The sequence below is a fragment of the Schistocerca nitens genome, chromosome 1 (genome assembly GCF_023898315.1).
Source record: "Schistocerca nitens isolate TAMUIC-IGC-003100 chromosome 1, iqSchNite1.1, whole genome shotgun sequence".
Taxonomy (NCBI): Eukaryota; Metazoa; Arthropoda; class Insecta; order Orthoptera; family Acrididae; genus Schistocerca; species Schistocerca nitens.
The window spans coordinates 428382314-428401009 of NC_064614.1; the positions used below are offsets into that span (position 1 = coordinate 428382314).

Below are 18696 nucleotides of genomic sequence, written 5' to 3' on the forward strand. Positions count from 1 at the left end.
AGTCTTACTCCAGGTCACAATCATGCAATGAAATGTAACTAAGAAATCATATTAAATATCCATTAAATATATCATATCCAATGAAGCAGAACACTGCACTATCTACTAACATTGTACCTAATGCCCCAAGGCCTTCCTAAGGCAAAAAAATTGATATTCCTACAATACACCCCCAATTGCCTCCTCACATTGCCCATTGGGCGATGAACTTCTACGAAATAATGAGTCGCAGATAGGCACACCATAAAGACTGTCACAAATAAAGCTTTCGGACAGTAAGGCCTTCTTCAAATATAGAACACACACACACACACACACACACACACACACACACACACACACACGACTGCAGTTTGGTTTCAGTTGCCCGAGACTGCAGTTTTTTTTTGTGTGTGTGTGTGTGTGTGTGTGTGTGTGTGTGTGTGTGTGTGTGTGTATTTTTGATGAAGGCCTTACTGTCCGAAAGCTTTATTTGTGACCGCATCTTTTTTGTGCCTATATGCGACTCAGTCTCTCCACTATATAGTGAGTAGCAACTTTCCGTATCATAATATTATTACATTCCATCCAGGATCTTCCATTGTTTGAACCTCTAAGAGACACTTTCATAACCAAAGTGCTGGTTAATTTTTGTGACTTCTTTATGCATCAAGCAGATCAATCATAAGCATTCAACTCATCGATTCTTTCCCTGATGCCCAATATTTTCTAACTTGTGCCCAATGGTGATGTGTGTGTGTGTGTGTGTGTGTGTGTGTGTGTGTGTGTGTGTGTGTGTGAAAAAACAACCCTGTGCATTTTCTTTTCATCTTACTGCTGACTGTGTTTTTACACTCACTTTTAGTTAGGAGCTTTTCGACTTGTACTCCGAGTCTCCTCTGAGGAAGCCATGTTTGTTAAAGGTAGAAGCTGAAGTATTACCACAAACAGAATACTGACATTTACTCCCAAAATAGAGATCAATTCTCTGTTTCTCCAGAAAATGGCTTTAATATCACAGATACACAAGCTGCCACAGCAACTGACGCTAGTGTCTGAACCAGAGTTCCGACAGTTGATGAGACAGTACAGCAGTCTTTCTTACCACCTTTAGAATTTTCTTCTTAGAGATCTTCAGATAGTTTTCACTCTTGATGACAGCACTGTATAGTCTGTGTGGAAGAGAAAATCCTGGCTTGGAATATCAAGTGTTCTCTTGTTTTGTCCACAGAATATTCACTGTCTCCAGGCCTATCTGTATTGCTTTCATCAACTGCAGTACAAAATCTCATTACTAAATTCCTTCCAGGCTTGCTTTCTCTTATAACAGAGTGTTAAGTTCCCGAACATTTGGAGACAAACATCTGTATTGACAGTGTCTTCAAATAAAATTTGGCCAATAATACAGCTACTAGAAACAGTGTACCAACTCTGTTTTGCTTTATTTTATTGTTTCACTGTTTTGTTGATAAAAGGCATTTGATGCACAATGTGAGGGTTTTCCATGGACCAGTGGAAGTTGGTCTGGCTGTTTTATATCACCATAAAGCTGAAACCAATCTTCAACACTAAAAATATAGAGTTGGGTCAAGTTCAGCATCCACACTCTTTCTCTTTTTAAGCAATACTCAACATTTTTATCAGCAGGAATTAATGCCTGAACACATTAAATATGGTATAGTTTCAATTACACAAACTTAAGTACAGAATAAGACGTATGTTCAACACCTGCCAGTTGCAAATGCTGTCCTACATTTATTTGGCATAGCTGTAATTTTCTGCTAAATGTTTGTACCATTTCCAGAGTTCAAACTGAAGGCTTAAGGTAATGCTTCTAATTAAAGAAATCATCACTGGACCACTACTTTCCTGTTTATTGTAAGAAAATTGGAGTTCACAAACTGTTTATTACAGTAATGGTTAGGCACTTAAATATAAAAAAATTACAATTCAGAGATCAATTGGAGTAGTTAACAACAATCCTCAACATCTTTACCTCAGGAGTTTTAGTGGAAGAATCTTCAGAGAAAACTTAGAGGAGACTACAGGTACAGTTCCTGACCATGACATGGTAACAGAAGCTTGCCAGCTATAGAAAGAGTGACACACACAAGGGCTGCTAAGGAACTTATCAGAGATGGTTCTGAGTGCATTTTATAGAAATTACCTCAAGCAGTTGGGTAATGATCCTTGAGGCAGTCTCTCAGATATCCTGCTAATTAATGGACTCTGTCGTTTGAGTCAATTAATTTAGTGGAAGAAATGCACGACCCTGAAGCCATTATAATGTCTACGATTATAGGTGTTAAAAGAGAAGTTAATAAAGGTTCAAAAATATTTCTGTTTAGCCCGTGTAAAATGAAATAGACTGCAGAGAACAACACCATATGTGATCCAGCGGCCACACAAAATTCTTATTCAAAGATTCTCGATGACATTAGCCACATTTGGGGATTGAAATATGTCAATAGTAAGCAGTGAAAATTAGTGCCAGACCAAACTCTGACCCGTATCTCCAGCTTTATGCGAATGATTGTCTTAATCACCTCAGCCATCTGAACATGCTTCCCATCCAACCCAAAACCTAGCCTGTTACACACTACTAGCATAGCACAAAGTCTAAATACTGGATCTGTTGTTCTTAAATTGATACACTGATGAGGACTGTAAAACTTTTCCTACTTTAAATCATTTCACAAAGACCAAAATTACTTGTACGGGGTACGAAATTGAGGAATAAATAACTGTCTTAAATCATTAGCAAAGAAAAGGCAACTAGACCTGATGGGATATCAGTACAATTCTACATATATCCAGTAAATATCTAGCTCCCATTTTACCAGCAGTTTATAGTAGGTCACTACAGCAAATTAAGAGTTCCAAGCAATAACGCTTTTCAAAAATGATAACTGGGGATGAGCACACAATTGTAACTTTATATCATTGACATCAATCTGTTGTACAATAAGAGAACAAATTTCACACTTGCACAATATGACATTTTTGAAGAACAAAAATCTCTATACGGAGCAACATGGATTTCACAAATAAACATCTACTGTAGCTCACCTCACTTTGTTCATCTATCCAGATAATGGTAGTTAATGGTGCCCATGTCGATGCCATGTTCCTTGACTTATACAAAGCATTTGATAAATTACATTCTATCATCTTGCGAAGACAATACAAACTTAGATGGAATATAACGCCAGCTTTGTAACTACTAACGACTTCCTATCTGACACAACTCAACACTCCATTCTTTACAGGGTGAAATCACCAGCAGTAGAAGTAACTTTGGACCTGGCCCAAGGTAGTGACAGTGCCATTACTATTCACATTATATGTCATGGAAATGGAAAATAATTTCAGTGACGTTGCTCTTAGGTGATGCTGTTGTGCACAGGAAAAATGCAGCATCAGAGAATTGTAGCAAAATGTAGGGAAACCTGCAAAAGTATCAACACTGTCCTGGGACAGGCAGTTAATTCCCAACATAAATAAACGTAACAAAATTCACATAAATGGACAGAAAGTGTCAGTGGTGTAATCACACAGTGACTACCAATAACAAAAAACAGTAGCAAAATTAAAATAGCTAGGAATATATGTCAAGAACAATCTTAAGAGGAACAACTAGATGAAACTACTCATACAAAAATCCAACTGCACACTGATATTCAGTTGAAGAATCCTAAGAATATGTGATTCACCTACAGAACTGGCAGTTTGCAAAGGCCTCTTTTGACCAGTTATTGAGTACTGTTTGTCGGTATGCGGTGTTCAACAGTTGAGATTGGTAAAAAATGTTGGAGAAGAAGAACAGCGCCCTTCATTTAGTATGTGCAAGAGTATCACAGAGTTTGTCATCAAACTCCAGTGGCAGAGATTTTGAGAGAGGCATTGTGCACAACTACAACTTAATCCCTTCCATTTTGATGAAATGTGCAGCCATTCAACCCAAGGAGTGACATTACATATTATGGTTGGGCAGGTTTGTTTATTGATTGCCATTTTTTATTTGTAGTTCACTGATGCTATTTGAGTTTATATATTGTCATTTGGAGATAGTGCGTGGAGCTGCGGACGCAAGAAAATGGACTGCCAAGTGGAGAAATATGAACATTTTCAATATATTCTTCTGTTTGAGTTCAGTAGAAGGGTCACAGCAGCAGAGGCAGCCAGGAACATCAGCACCATCTATGGGAATAACGCCATTGGACAGGAGGATCATTTTGATATTTGTGACTCTCCACATTCGGGAAAATCTTAGTGCTTTGATGAAGATCTTTAAACACAATAATCCATGTTAGTATATTCAAGAACTGGCAAATGTGATGAACTGTGATCATTCCACCATCATGTGGCATCTGCATGCAATAGGGAAGGTTAAAAAATTGAGTGTATGGGTTCCGCATGCTCTAAGCCAAAATCACAAAAATCAGCAGGTGGTCATATATGCATCTCTGCTTGCGATTCATCAATTGGCTTGTGAACAACACCGATCATTTCTATCCCGTATCATTACTGGTGATGAGAAATTGGGTCTTTATGTTAACATAAGGAAAAGAAAGGAATGGCTGAGCCCAAACACAGTAGCAATTCCCTGTACAAAGACCTCCATGCATCCACAAAAATTAATGTTCTGCATCTGGTGGAACAGCAACAGTGAGGTGTAGTATGAATTGCTTCCCTGAAGTGTAGCCATAACTGCTGTCATTTATAGAATAGAGATGCCGTAGTAAATCGCCAAAAGCTGGTAACCAAATAAAATAACAGTTTGGAAATTAGACAGCTGAAAGGTGTTTTCATTTGACATTCTCTACTGAACTGCCGAGTCTTGCAACTATCTCCGAGAAGATGGACATACAGAGGCTGTCATTTATTATCAACAACTGAGACATCTTGCAGACACAATCCAAGAGCAACAACCAGGAAGACTGCATGAAGGGATGCTACTCCACGATAATACTCGTCTGCATTCTGCTAGACTGACAAAAAATTCTATACAGGTGATGGGGTGGGAAATCATTCTGAACCCACCCAATCTTGCGACCTCAGATTTTCACTTTTTCCACTCACTATCTGACAATCTTCAAGAAACTTCCTTTCTGATGAAAATGCACTCTGAACATGCTCCAAGAATCCCCCACCTCAAAACCATGTGATGTCTGCAGTTGTAGAACCAAAAACTTAGTATAGTGCGGGCAGACTCTTGTAAATAGTGAAGGAGAATATATTATTGATGACTAAAGCCTCTGTTACGTGTATCTGTTGTGATTACTAAAGTTGTGGGAAAATGCTACGAACTTTTGCACCGACCCAACAACATGTAAATACATAAGTCACTCGTACACTGCTGAAGCCCAAAATTTATTATTATTATTATTATTATTATTTATTATTATTATTTTATAATCTGTTTGATCAGGTTAAGAAAATTATCAGCTATGTATATAATGAATACAGATAATAACAATACTTTGAAATGTCTCAATTTATGTGCATAGTTTTTAAAGGCATTTCATACATACCTAATGGCACAATGAGAAAGGAAATTTTGAAATATCTGCTGTGAACAATGAAGTGTATTGATTTTGACAGCACTCAATAATGACTGAAAATCTCTTACAAACGTGCTGAAAATCTCTTACAAATGTGCTCTCTCGGCTTAAGCAGCAGTAACTATGCAATGTATATCAATTTGTTAACTTTCTAACATGTGATTAAATTGCTATGACAACTGTACACATGCAAACAAATAAAACATAAGCAAGTCATTTAGCAAGGTTGTATTTATCAGACATGGTTTAAATATTTGTTTCAGTAGCTCGGAGATTGCATTCTGCTGCTCAGATCTGAACCCAGTTCATTTCTCTGATTTACTTTTCCATTTGATACTTTTACCTCTATGGTATTGGCCATAAAGATAACAACACTACGTTTTGAAACCATACCATGTTTTCCGTCTTCCAAGTGTTATCGCATTCTGTGTGTAAGACCCATATGCAATTTGAATTATATTGTTTCCTTTTGTTTACTTTACAGCTGACCGAGTATTCCAAAGTGTCTACTGAGAATGACAAAGGGCAAACCGATTCTCGGAATTAAATGATAAATCATTTAAGCCGAGGTTTTGCTTCGATAAAAATACTGTGTGGCAGTTGGAACTAAGACTGAGAGAGTATTTGCTGACACCGACCAAAAGAAACCAACCACTACCCTTAATATGCTGAACTTGGACCTACTGAAAGAGGTTCAGTGTTGGTGTGAGTTAGCATGAAAAATGCTTGGCAACTTCGCTAAAATTGGTTGTCGACATAATTATTGCAGTTTAACCACTCATACTAATCATGCTACAGGAAGCTTTCAGATGGTGGTTCATGAATCGTTTAATACACATGTAGGAAAAGCATGCAGAGTTTTCCACAAGGTATCATCCTACATTGCCTCACTGAAGAAAAAATTCATCAAAATGCCTACATAAGAAAGGTGAATGAAACCCAGTGTGACTTTCTAGTTATTTTAGGTGCTACTAACTGTACCCATATCCCTATAAAATCTCCTGTTTACAAAAGTGCAGGGATATTTAGGAATCATCATGGATGGTTTTCATTAAGTCATACAAGCAATCTCAGATGCTAGCTTGTTGTTGTCTTCAGTCCTGAGACTGGTTTGATGCAGCTCTCCATGCTACTCTATCCTGTGCAAGCTTCTTCATCTCCCAGAACTTACTGCAACCTACATCCTTCTGAATCTGCTTAGTGTATTCATCTCTTGGTCTCCCTCTACGATTTTTACCCTCCACGCTGCCCTCCAATGCTAAATTTGTGATCCCTTGATGCCTCAGAACATGTCCTACCAACCGGTCCCTTCTTCTTGTCAAGTTGTGCCACAAACTGCGCTTCTCCCCAATCCTATTCAATACCTCCTCATTAGTTATGTGATCTACCCATCTAATCCTCAGCATTCTTTTGTAACACCACATTTCGAAAGCTTCTATTCTCTTCTTGTCCAAACTAGTTATCGTCCATGTTTCACTTCCATACATGGCTACACTCCATACAAATACTTTCAGAAACGACTTCCTGACACTCAAATCTATACTCGATGTTAACAAATTTCTCTTCTTCAGAAACGCTTTCCTTGCCATTGCCAGTCTACATTTTATATCCTCTCTACTTCGACCATCATCAGTTATTTTGCTCCCCAAATAGCAAAATTTAATTACTACTTTAGCTTCTCATTTCCTAATCTAATTTCCTTAGCATCACCCAATTTAATTCGACTACATTCCATTATCCTCGTTTTGCTTTTGTTGATGTTCATCTTATATCCTCCTTTCAAGACATTGTCCATTCCGTTCAGCTATTCTTCCAGGTCGTTTGCTTTCTCTGACAGAATTACAATGTAATTGGCAAACCTCAAAGTTTTTATTTCTTCTATGTGGATTTTATTTTAATTCCTGTTCCACATTTTTCTTCTTTCGCGTACTGCTTGCTCAATATACAGATTGAGTAACATCGGGGAGAGGCTACAACCTTGTCACACTCCCTTCCCAACCACTGCTTCCCTTTCATGCCCCTCAATTCTTATAACCGCCATCTGGTTTCTGCACAAATTGTAAATACCCTTTCGCTCTCTGTATTTTACCCCTGCCACCTTTAGAATTTGAAAGAGAGTATTCCAGTCAACATTGTCAAAAGCTTTCTCTAAGTCTACAAATGCTAGAAATGTAGGTTTGCCTTTCCTTAACCTTTCTCCTAAGATAAGTCGTAGGGTCAGTATTGCCTCACGTGTTCCGACATTTCTGCGGAATCCAAACTGATCTTTGCCGAGGTTGGCTTCTACTAGTTTTTCCATTCATCTGTAAAGAATTCGCGTTAGTATTTTGCAGCTGTGTCTTATTAAACTGATAGTTCAGTAATTTTCACATCTGTCAACACCTGCTTTCTTTGGGATTGGAATTATTATATTCTTCTTGAAGTCTGAGGGTATTTCACCTGTCTCATACATCTTGCTCACCAGATGGTAGAGTTTTGTCAGGAATGGCTCTCCCAAGGCCGTCAGTAGTTCCAATGGAATGTTATCTACTCCCGGGGCCTTGTTTCGACTCAGGTCTTTCAGTGCTCTGTCAAACTCATCACGCAGTATCGTATCTCCCATTTCATCTACATCCTCTTCATTTCCACGATATTGTCCTCAAGTACATCGCCCTTGTATAGACCCTCTATATACTCCTTCCACCTTTCTGCTTTCCCTTCTTTGCTTAGAACTGGGTTTCCATCTGAGCTCTTGACATTCATACAAGTGGTTCTCTTTTCTCCAAAAGTCTCTCTAATTTTCCTGTAGGCAGTATCTATCTTACCCCTAGTGAGATAAGCCCCTACATCCTTACATTTGTCCTCTAGCCATCCCTGCTTAGCCATTTTGCACTTCCTGTCGATCTCATTTTTGGGACGTTTGTATTCCTTTTTGCCTGCTTCATTTACTGCATTTTTATATTTTCTCCTTTCATCAATTAAATTCGATATTTCTTCTGTTACCCAAGGATTTCTACTAGCCCTCGTCTTTTTACCTACTTGATCCTCTGGTGCCTGCACTACTTCATCCCTCAAAGCTACCCATTCTTCTTCTACTGTATTTATTTCCCCCATTCTTGTCAATTGTTCCCTTATGCTCTCCATGAAACTCTGTACAACCTCAGGTTTAGTTAGTTTATACAGGTACCATCTCCTTAAATTACCACCTTTTTGTAGTTTCTTCAGTTTTAATCTGCAATTCATAACCAACAGATTGTGGTCAGAGTCGACATCTGCCCCTGGAAATGTCTTATAATTTAAAACCTGGTTCCTAAATCTCTGTCTTACCGTTATATAATCTATCTGATACCTTCTAGTATCTCCAGGATTCTTCCATGTATACAACCTTCTTTTATGATTCTTGGACCAAGTGTTAGCTATGATTAAGTTATGCTCTGTGCAAAATTCTACCAGACGGCTTCCTCTTTCATTTCTCTCCCCCAATCCATATTCACCCACTGTGTTTCCTTCTCTCCCTTTTCCTACTCTCGAATTCCAGTCACCCATGACTATTAAATTTTTGTCTCCCTTCACTACCTGAATAATTTCTTTTATCTCATCATACATTTCATCAATTTCTTCATCATCTGCAGACTAGTTGGCATATAAACTTGTACTACTGTAGTAGGCATGGGCTTCGTATCTATCACTGTAATACATTCATTATGCTGTTTGTAGTAGCTTACCCGCACTCCTATTTTTTTATTCATTTTTAAACCTACTCCTGCATTACCCCTATTTGGTTTTGTATTTATAACCCTGTATTCACGTGACCAAAAGTCTTGTTCCTCCTGCCACCGAACTTCACTAATTCCCACCATATCCAACTTTAACCTATCCATTTCCCTTTTTAAATTTTCTAACCTACCTGCACGATTAAGGGATCTGACATTCCACGCTCCGATCCGTAGAACGCCAGTTTTCTTTCTCCTGACAACGACGTCTTCTTGAGTAGTCCCCGCCCGGAGATCCGAATGGGGGACTATTTTACCTCCGGAATATTTTACCCAAGAGGACGCCATCATCATTTAACCATACAGTAAAGCTGCATGCCCTCGGGAAAAATTACAGCTGTAGTTTCCCCTTGCTTTCAGCCATTCGCAGTACCAGCACAGCAAGGCCGTTTTGGTTAGTGTTGAAAGGCCAGATGAGTCCATCATCCAGACTGTTGCCCCTGCAACTACTGAAAAGGCTGCTGCCCCTCTTCAGGAACCACACATTTGTCTGGCCTCTCAACAGATACCCCTCCGTTTTGGTTGTACCTACGGTACGGCCATCTGTATCGCTGAGGCATGCAAGCCTCCCCACCAACGGCAAGGTCCATGGTTCATGCTAGCTTAATTAGAGCATATTAGAATTTATACATAGCATGGCATATAACTTCAGGACAAAAATCTGCTTGCGAAGAAATTCAAGTAACGACGGAAAATGAAGCCAGCAGGAGTCTCCATGCAATTAGTGTGAATTTATTAGCAACGTATTTACATAAAATGTTACTTCTTTCTCTAATTGGCTGTAGTAGCTATCAGTTTTTTCTGCATTCTATTGTGTCTTTATACTGGCCCAGTTTTCTGCAACAAATCTTTTTTTGTACAGGGAGAAGTCTGAAGATTGTTACTTTTTCTTTTTACTTTCCTTCATCTTTGTAACATGACATCTTTGATAATAAATACTGCATGTCTACGATATACAATTAGTATGAGTGGTTAAACTGCAATAATTATGTCGACAGCCAATTTTAGCGAAGTTGCCAAGCATTTTTCATGCTAACTCAGACCAACACTGAACCTCTTTCAGTAGGTCCAAGTTCAGTGTTATACAATAGAACAGAGACCTGAACAGAGTTCAGTTTCTGAACTAACTTCAGAACTGACCTGCTGTCAGCAATGTTTATACAAGCAGCACCACGTCAGGTAACATGAAGAATAATTCATCATGCCATGTTACAATCCAGAATCATTCATGTTGTATTGCATGGTCCCTGCACTATTTTTACTATAATAGTGTATTCTTGGATGTGATCAAATTTGTTCAGATTGACACCTTGTCAGTATTGTCTGTCTGAGCAACCCTTGTTGGACTGAGAGTGCATGAACAGGCTGCTTAAAATGCTAACAGATTTTTTTTCTTTTTTCCAATGTATTTTATCACTGTTCATTTGATTCTTCCACTACTATTCACTATCGACGAGATCAACTCACACATGCCGTCATCTCTTTGAGCACTGTCGCTCTTCATAATAGTAACACACAGACAGTCTGATGCACAACTGCATTCTTAGAATTACTGCTCACTGGAAATCAAAGATGACACATTTCCATGCATTATTGCACGTAATTTCTAACTTTTGAGCACAATATTTACATTTACCTGTTATCAAAGAGAGATTTAATGAGAAATATGAAAACAAATTTAAAGAAGTAAATAAATGCAAAATGTGTAGGTTAGAATACAGTGTTCACTTCTCACTTAAAATCACAATAACCTCTAACTCTATTTTGAAATTTTAATTGCACTTTGTAATTTATCTAATTTATATAAGCATGTTAGGCCATAGCAGCAATAGGTAAATCACAACTCGATGTGACAATGACAAATACATTTGTCATTTCGCTAAAGTATATTCATTTAGGGAAGTGAACTTGCATTACGAGCTGAGATAACAGACTACCGCAGTGGTCTCGGTTAGTATCTATAACAATGCTGTATACAAATTATCCACTTAATAAGTGGTTTCAGTAATAAGATAACATGAAAAGGTAGTCTCTTACTCATGATTAATAAGTTAGCTTCATAAAATATAGGTATGAGGCCAGGCATCCATGACGCCTCTTGCTTATGATAGTTATTATTTGTGGGGACTTCAATGTAGATTCTCTGAAAGAGGGTAATAGGAAAAATGACCTTGAAGTATTACTCGGTTCTTTCAATTTGACACCCGTTATTGATTTTCCTACTCGGGTGGTAAAGGATAGCAGCTCACTGATAGATAACTTCTTTATAGACCAAGATAAGTTTAACCAGATAAATGCTCAGCCTGTTGAGAATGGTCTTTCTGATCATGGTGCACAGCTAGTTACAATATATGACATAGCTCCATTCAGCAATACTAAACAGTCCTCCAAAGTGGTACGTTCAGTCAACGATTTAACAATTGCAAATTTCAGGGAAAGCCTACAGCAGTTAGACTGGGATGAGGTGTACCGTGAACCTGATGCCAATTTAAAATATAATTTATTTCATGACATTTTTGTAAATGCATTTGAAAACTGCTTCCCCAAGAAAATAGTTAAATATACTCGTAAGAAACCTTGTAAGAAACCATGGCTTACTAAGGGTATAAAAATATCTTGTAACCGCAAAAGGGAAATGTATCTGACAGCAAGAAAGAGTAGTGACCCAGAAACTATCAAAAATTATAAAAACTACTGTGTTATATTAAGAAAAGTTATTAAAAAATCCAGGAGTATGTGTATCATGTCTGAAATCAGCAACTCTGATAATAAAATTAAAACAATGTGGAATATTTTTAAAAGAGAAACAGGTCAACCAAGAGCAGAGGAAGACAGTATTACCATCAAATTGAATGAAAACTTTACGAACAAAAAGTCAGAAGTTGAAAATATTTTTAATAATCATTTTCTAAATGTTGTGGATATAGTAGGATCCAGGTGTTCATTAGAAGATGCTAGGCTGTTAATGGAAGAGGCCATACCTATGCAATTTGATACAATTGAAATCTCACCCACTTCTCCCTTTGAAATTAGGAAAATAATAAACTTGCTTAAAAGCAAAAACTCACATGGAATTGATGGCATTTCCAGCAAAATACTAAAAGCTTGTTCTCAACAGATAAGTAAGATTCTCAGCCACCTGTGTAATAGCTCTCTGGAACAGGGCATTTTCCCTGATAGACTGAAATATGCTATTGTTATATCTTTGCATAAAAAGGGGGATAGATCTGATGTCAACAATTACCGTCCAATCTCCCTTCTAACAGCTTTATCCAAAATTTTTGAGAAAGTAATGTATTCAAGAGTAGCTTCACATATCTGTAAAAATGAAGTACTAACAAAATGTCAGTTTGGTTTTCAGAAAGGTTTTTCAACAGAAAATGCCATATATGCTTTCACCAGTAAAATTTTGAATGATCTGAATAACCGAACACCACCCATTGGGATTTTTTGTGATCTCTCAAAGGCTTTTGATTGTGTAAATCATGAAATTCTGCTAGACAAGCTCAAGTATTGTGGCATGAGTGGGACAGTGCACAAATGGTTTAATTCGTACCTAACTGGAAGAGTGCAGAAAGTAGAAATAAGTAGTTCTCGTAACATGCAAAGATCAGCACATTCCTCAAACTGGGGAACTATCAAGAATGGGGTTCCACAAGGGTCAGTCTTGGGTCCTTTGTTGTTCTTATTATATATTAATGACTTGCCATTCTATATTCATGAAGAGGCAAAGTTAGTTCTCTTTGCTGATGATACAAGTATAGTAATCACACCTGACAAACAAGAATTAACTGATGAAATTGTCAATACTGTCTTTCAGAAAATTACTAAGTGGTTCCTTGTAAACGGACTCTCACTGAATTTTGATAAGACACAGTACATACAGTTCCGTACAGTGAATGGTATGACGCCATTAATAAATATAGACCTTAATCAGAAGCATATAGCTAAGGTAGAATATTCCAAATTTTTAGGTGTGTCCATTGATGAGAGATTAAATTGGAAGAAACACATTGATGATCTGCTGAAACGTTTGAGTTCAGCTACTTATGCAATAAGGGTCATTGCAAATTTTGGTGATAAACATCTTAGTAAATTAGCTTACTACGCCTATTTTCACTCATTGCTTTCATATGGCATCATATTTTGGGGTAATTCATCACTGAGGAATAAAGTATTTATTGCACAAAAGCGTGTAATCAGAATAATAGCTGGAGTCCACCCAAGATCATCCTGCAGACATTTATTTAAGGATCTAGGGATATTCACAGTAGCTTCTCAGTATATATACTCTCTTATGAAATTTGTTATTAACAACCAAACCCAATTCAAAAGTAATAGCAGTGTGCATAACTACAATACTAGGAGAAAGGATGATCTTCACTATTCAAGATTAAATCTAACTTTGGCACAGAAAGGGGTGAATTATACTGGCACTAAAGTCTTTGGTCACTTACCAAATAGTATCAAAAGTCTGACAGATAACCAACAAGTATTTAAGAAGAAATTAAAAGAATTTCTGAATGACAACTCCTTCTACTCCATAGAGGAATTTTTAGATATAAATTAAGAAAAAAAAGAAAAAAATATTAAAAAAATAAAAATAAAAAATAAAGAAAAACAAAAAACACAAAAAAATAAAGTTGTTATATTAACTTAAGTATGTTGTTAAATTAACCTAATTATGTCATGTATTGGAAAATTCGACTCGTTCCACATCATTACGAAATATCGTATTCATGATCCATGGAACTAGTATTAATCTAATCTAATCTAATCTAATCTCTAATCTAATCTTTAAAGTCCCTTATGTTAAAATTTTCCACATATAGTAAGTTTTAGTGAAAAATCACTATGCAATGTCAGAAGGCAGGTAAAAAAAACCTTTCTAACAATACCTCATTCATCCTTGTACGATTAGTACGTGTTGAGGAAAAGTGATGTGAACCTGAGAAATAATATACAAGGTATGCCCAAAAAAAATCGTGAAGTAAATTTTTTTGCCATGCCCCTAGTCACAATGCACGATGGTTGATTCAGTCCAACAACAATGAGCGATCATGTTTTGCACAAAGCCTTCCAAGACACACACAATGATAAAGTAAGCCTACAGAGAGTCTGTGATAAGTTATGCGCAAATTGCGAGGTTGGTGAAGAAGTTTAAGGACAGCCAGGAAGAGATGGATGATGACCCTTGCTCTGGAAGACCATCAACATACAGAAATGAAGACAATGTGAATCGTGTTTGTGAACTGCTGAATTCTGACCACAGACTGAGCATTCCAGAAAGTTCCGTGCTCAGCATTGTTAAGGAGGAGTTACAGATGAGAAAGGTGTGCGCCGAACTGATGCCAAAAATTCTGTCAGACAAACAAAAGGCCAAAAGAGTGTTGATCACATCAACTGCTGGAATGGAATGTGTGCACACTGAACCAGATTATTTGGAGAACATTATTACTGATGACGAGACACGGACTTTTGCATATGACACGGAAACTAAGTGCCGAAGTTCAGCATGGCACATTTCAGTGTCCTCAAAACAGAAAAAGGCAAACATGAGCCAATCCAACATGAAAATGATTATTTTCTTCTTCAACAGCAAGGGTGTGGAACACAGAGTTTGTACCCCAATGACAGATCACAAATGGTCTTTCCTACGTTTATGTACTGGAAAGGTTAAGAAGAAGGGTCCTCGGGGCGCAAAAAGACACCGCTGCTACCTGGCTGCTGTAGCATGAGAGCATGCCCAGCCCAACTTCTCTGGGCAACCGTGAGTACCCAGCCAAGCACAACTCGGCAATGTTGGCGCAGCCAACCTACAGTCCTAATCTCTCTCTGCCAGACTCCTTCCTGTTCCCAGGATTAAAATAGTGCTCAAAGAATGCTATTTTGAGAGTAATGAGGACATCCAAAAGGCCATGACAATACACTTATATGAGGTTCTCACCGAGGTCCTCCGGGAGTTTACAAATTATGGGTGAAGTGCTGGAAAAAAATGTGTAGATGCTAATGATAACTACTTTGAAGGATTTTGGGATTTTAAAGATTTCTACATATATCACTAATAAATATTTTAATATTTCATGACTTTTTTGGCTCACCTTGTATGTCATACACTTATCACTGCAGTAACAAATTACAGTAATAGTAACATAATCATCATTGTTAAATGCAGAGCACAAGCATTTCCTTTATTTTGGTAATCATCTTTAATCAGTAAATAGAATGTTATAGATAAAAAACTGTGTTCTGGTCTGTTTTCTCAAATAAACTTAAAAGATAAATGCAACTACATATAACAACAAAACAAGTTTTTTTTTTTCCTGAAAGGACAACATTTTCTGTCTTCACAGAAAAATTACTGCCCAGCCAGATACTGAGCAATGCACTGCAATATCAATGACAACAGTTACTACTGAAGGTGGAAATGTAGTCATTTCAAGTGTTTTGTACTATTGTGGTGCTGGCCTAAAGAAAGGTAATCACTTTATTTTGTTGTTGAGAAGGAAAAAAATTATTATAAAGAAGTATCCTCCCATTTTTGCGGCCTTCAGTCCGAAGACTGGTTCAATGACTCTCTCAACACTAGTCTATCATGCGCAAATCTCTGTGGTGTTACATACCACATCAAAGGAGTGTCTTGTATCTCTGTGTATTACCAATGAATGATAGTTGCAAATGAAGGCCACACAGCTAGTTATCATGGAGGAGAGCACAAATACTGAGCAAATTTTTTATTGTATTTGTGCAAGGGGTGATACATGTCTTCAAGATGAACAATGATTGGAATAACTTCCCGAAAAGGACGTGTCTGTGCAGAAGCAAACAAACTCCTAGTATCACCAGCCTACTTTAGTGAAACTCGAAGTCCTCAGGGAATACATAAATCCCCAACAATCTGAAGATTTTTGCTCAACAAATTAAATATTAATCAAATGTCATTCGTATTTTACTGTTCTTTGGATAGACTTGTGTGCAGAGGTTTCATGTCGGACATTCAGATTTGAAGTTTGAGGTCATCCAATGGATGTTTTATGTGTTTGTAGATACTATACAGATCATATATATGAAAGAAAACTAGAAGCAGCAGTATTACTTTTCCTTACAGCAATAATCAAACAACAAAGTGACACTGACTTTCATGCCATATTCAAGGCAACAGTCTAGAAAATAAGAGGTAAAGAAGAACAGTATTAAAGCTTCACTGAAGAAATCCCATCTGACTGAATAAGAACCCTGAACGTCTTCTTCTCTGGGTACCTCTGCTGCTTACATCCATCTGAACCTGTTTACTGTATTCAAACACCTTGGTCTCCACCATACTTCCCTCCATTACCAAATTGACCATTTCTTGATGCCTCATAATGCCTATCAACCAATCCCTCCTTTTAGTCAAATTATGCTGTCAATTTCTTCTTTCCCCAGAGCAGCTTTCCTTGTTATTGACAGTCTACATTTCCTATCCTTCCCACTTTGACTACCATAAGATATTTTGAGGTAATTACATTAGGAATGGTAAATCGCCATGGTTTCATTTCTTCTCTCTGAACTTCAATTCCACTTCCAAATTTTCCTTTGGTTTCATTTACTGCTAGCTCAACATACTGATGAAGGGGACAGGCTAAAATCCTGTCTCTCATCCTTCTCACCAATGCTTCCTTTTAATGTCATCTGACTCTTACAACTGTAGTCCTGTTTCTGTACAAACTGTAAGTAGCCTTTTGCTCCTTTTGTTTTATCCCTTCTACCGTCAAAATTTCAACATGGTTAAAAGATTTCTTTAAATCTGCATCTGCTATAAACATAGGTCTGCCTTTCTTCAACCTTTCTTCTAAATTAGCTGTGGGATCAGAATTGCTTCGCATCTTCCTTCATTTCTCTGAAACTGATCTACCGGAGGTTGGCTTCTAGCAGTTTTCATATTCCTCTATTAATAATTCATTACTGCATTTTGCAAACAAGATTTATTACACTGATGGTTTGGTAGAGTCAATGCTGTCAGCACTTGGCCTTCTTGAAATTGTAAATATTACATTCTTTTCTAAGTCTGAGGGCATTTCACCTGTTTCATCTATGTTGCAAACAAAGTGTAGTAGTTTGATCACGACTAGCTCTCCCGAGGACTTCAATAATTATGGGGGAATGCTGTCTACTCCAGCGGCCTTCTTTTGACTTAGATGTTTCAGTCATCTGTTAAATTCTTCTCGGAGTATTGTATCTCCAATCTCATCTTCATTCACTTTCTTTTCTTTTTCTACATTGACAGAAAAAAATTAGTACATCCTTTCAGAGATTTTGAATTCACTACAGATTTATTGCTGCAACATTGCTTATGGTGTACATTAAATGATTACATTTGAAGATAAATAGCACACGTGTTTCTGAGGTACCAAGTATTGACCTATGCAGAAACATCTATATTAGTATGTGGTGTAGCCTCCACAGGTAGCAATGCAGGCGTTGACTCAAGCACCCAGTTGATCTTACGGACGGCAAATACTTTCCAGGGATACGTTATGCCACATCTCCTCGACCTGTTCTCACAGTTTTGTAAGAGTGTGGGTTGACGAATCGCAGAAGTCACTTCTTGTCCCATCATATCCCACACGTGATTGATCAGAGACAAGTCTGGAGACTGTGCTGGCTGGGGACATTGTTGCATGTCTTTCAGAGCAGCATGTGGGTGAGGCCCATCCTGTCAGAATACTACGTCATCCTCCTCCTGTTGCAAGCAAGGCAAAAGAACAGGTCTAACAACTTTCTGCACATACTGAGCAATGATTACAATTCCCTACAGAAACAGCAAAGGTGAACAGGAATTGTAGCTCATCACAACTGACCATAGGGCCTGGGGTGGGACCAATGTGTCTTAGTCTTGAGCAAATGCACTGTACAAGACAGCACTCACTAGATCTATGTCGTACACGCCAACAACCATCACCTGCATGCAGGCAGAACCTGCTTTCATCACTGAAGGTCATGGCACACCATTCCATCTTCCAAGTGGTCCTCTGACAGCACCAGTTGAACAGTGCACACTAATGCTGTAAAATGAATGGAAGATGGGCTAAAGATGTGAGCACTAGTAGTCTCACTGCTAATAACTGGTTTGCAACAGTCTGTGCTGACACATCTGGGCTCACCAGCCCTCTTACCTGTGGTGTGGTAGCTGTCTGATCTGCCACTGCTGCCCTTACAATACGATGATCCTGGTAGGCGTCTGTGCTGCATCGACATCCAGAACCTCATATATGAGTGTGAGAATATTCACATGACCACTGATACCAGTATCATTGCTCAACTGATGCAGCATGTCCAACTTACGTGGAAGTTCTCCAAAAGGGCAATGCCGCAACTTGGAAGGGCACAATTCGACCCCTTCCAAACTCTCTCAGCTGGCT

The 18696-nt window shown here is 38.0% G+C and overlaps 1 protein-coding gene across 2 annotated transcripts in view; it reads right to left on the minus strand.

Annotated features, from left to right (window-relative positions):
• LOC126250778 (E3 ubiquitin-protein ligase TRIM37-like) overlaps positions 1 to 18696 on the minus strand; it is a 313056-nt gene that overhangs the window by 242103 nt on the left and 52257 nt on the right. The window lies entirely within an intron of this gene.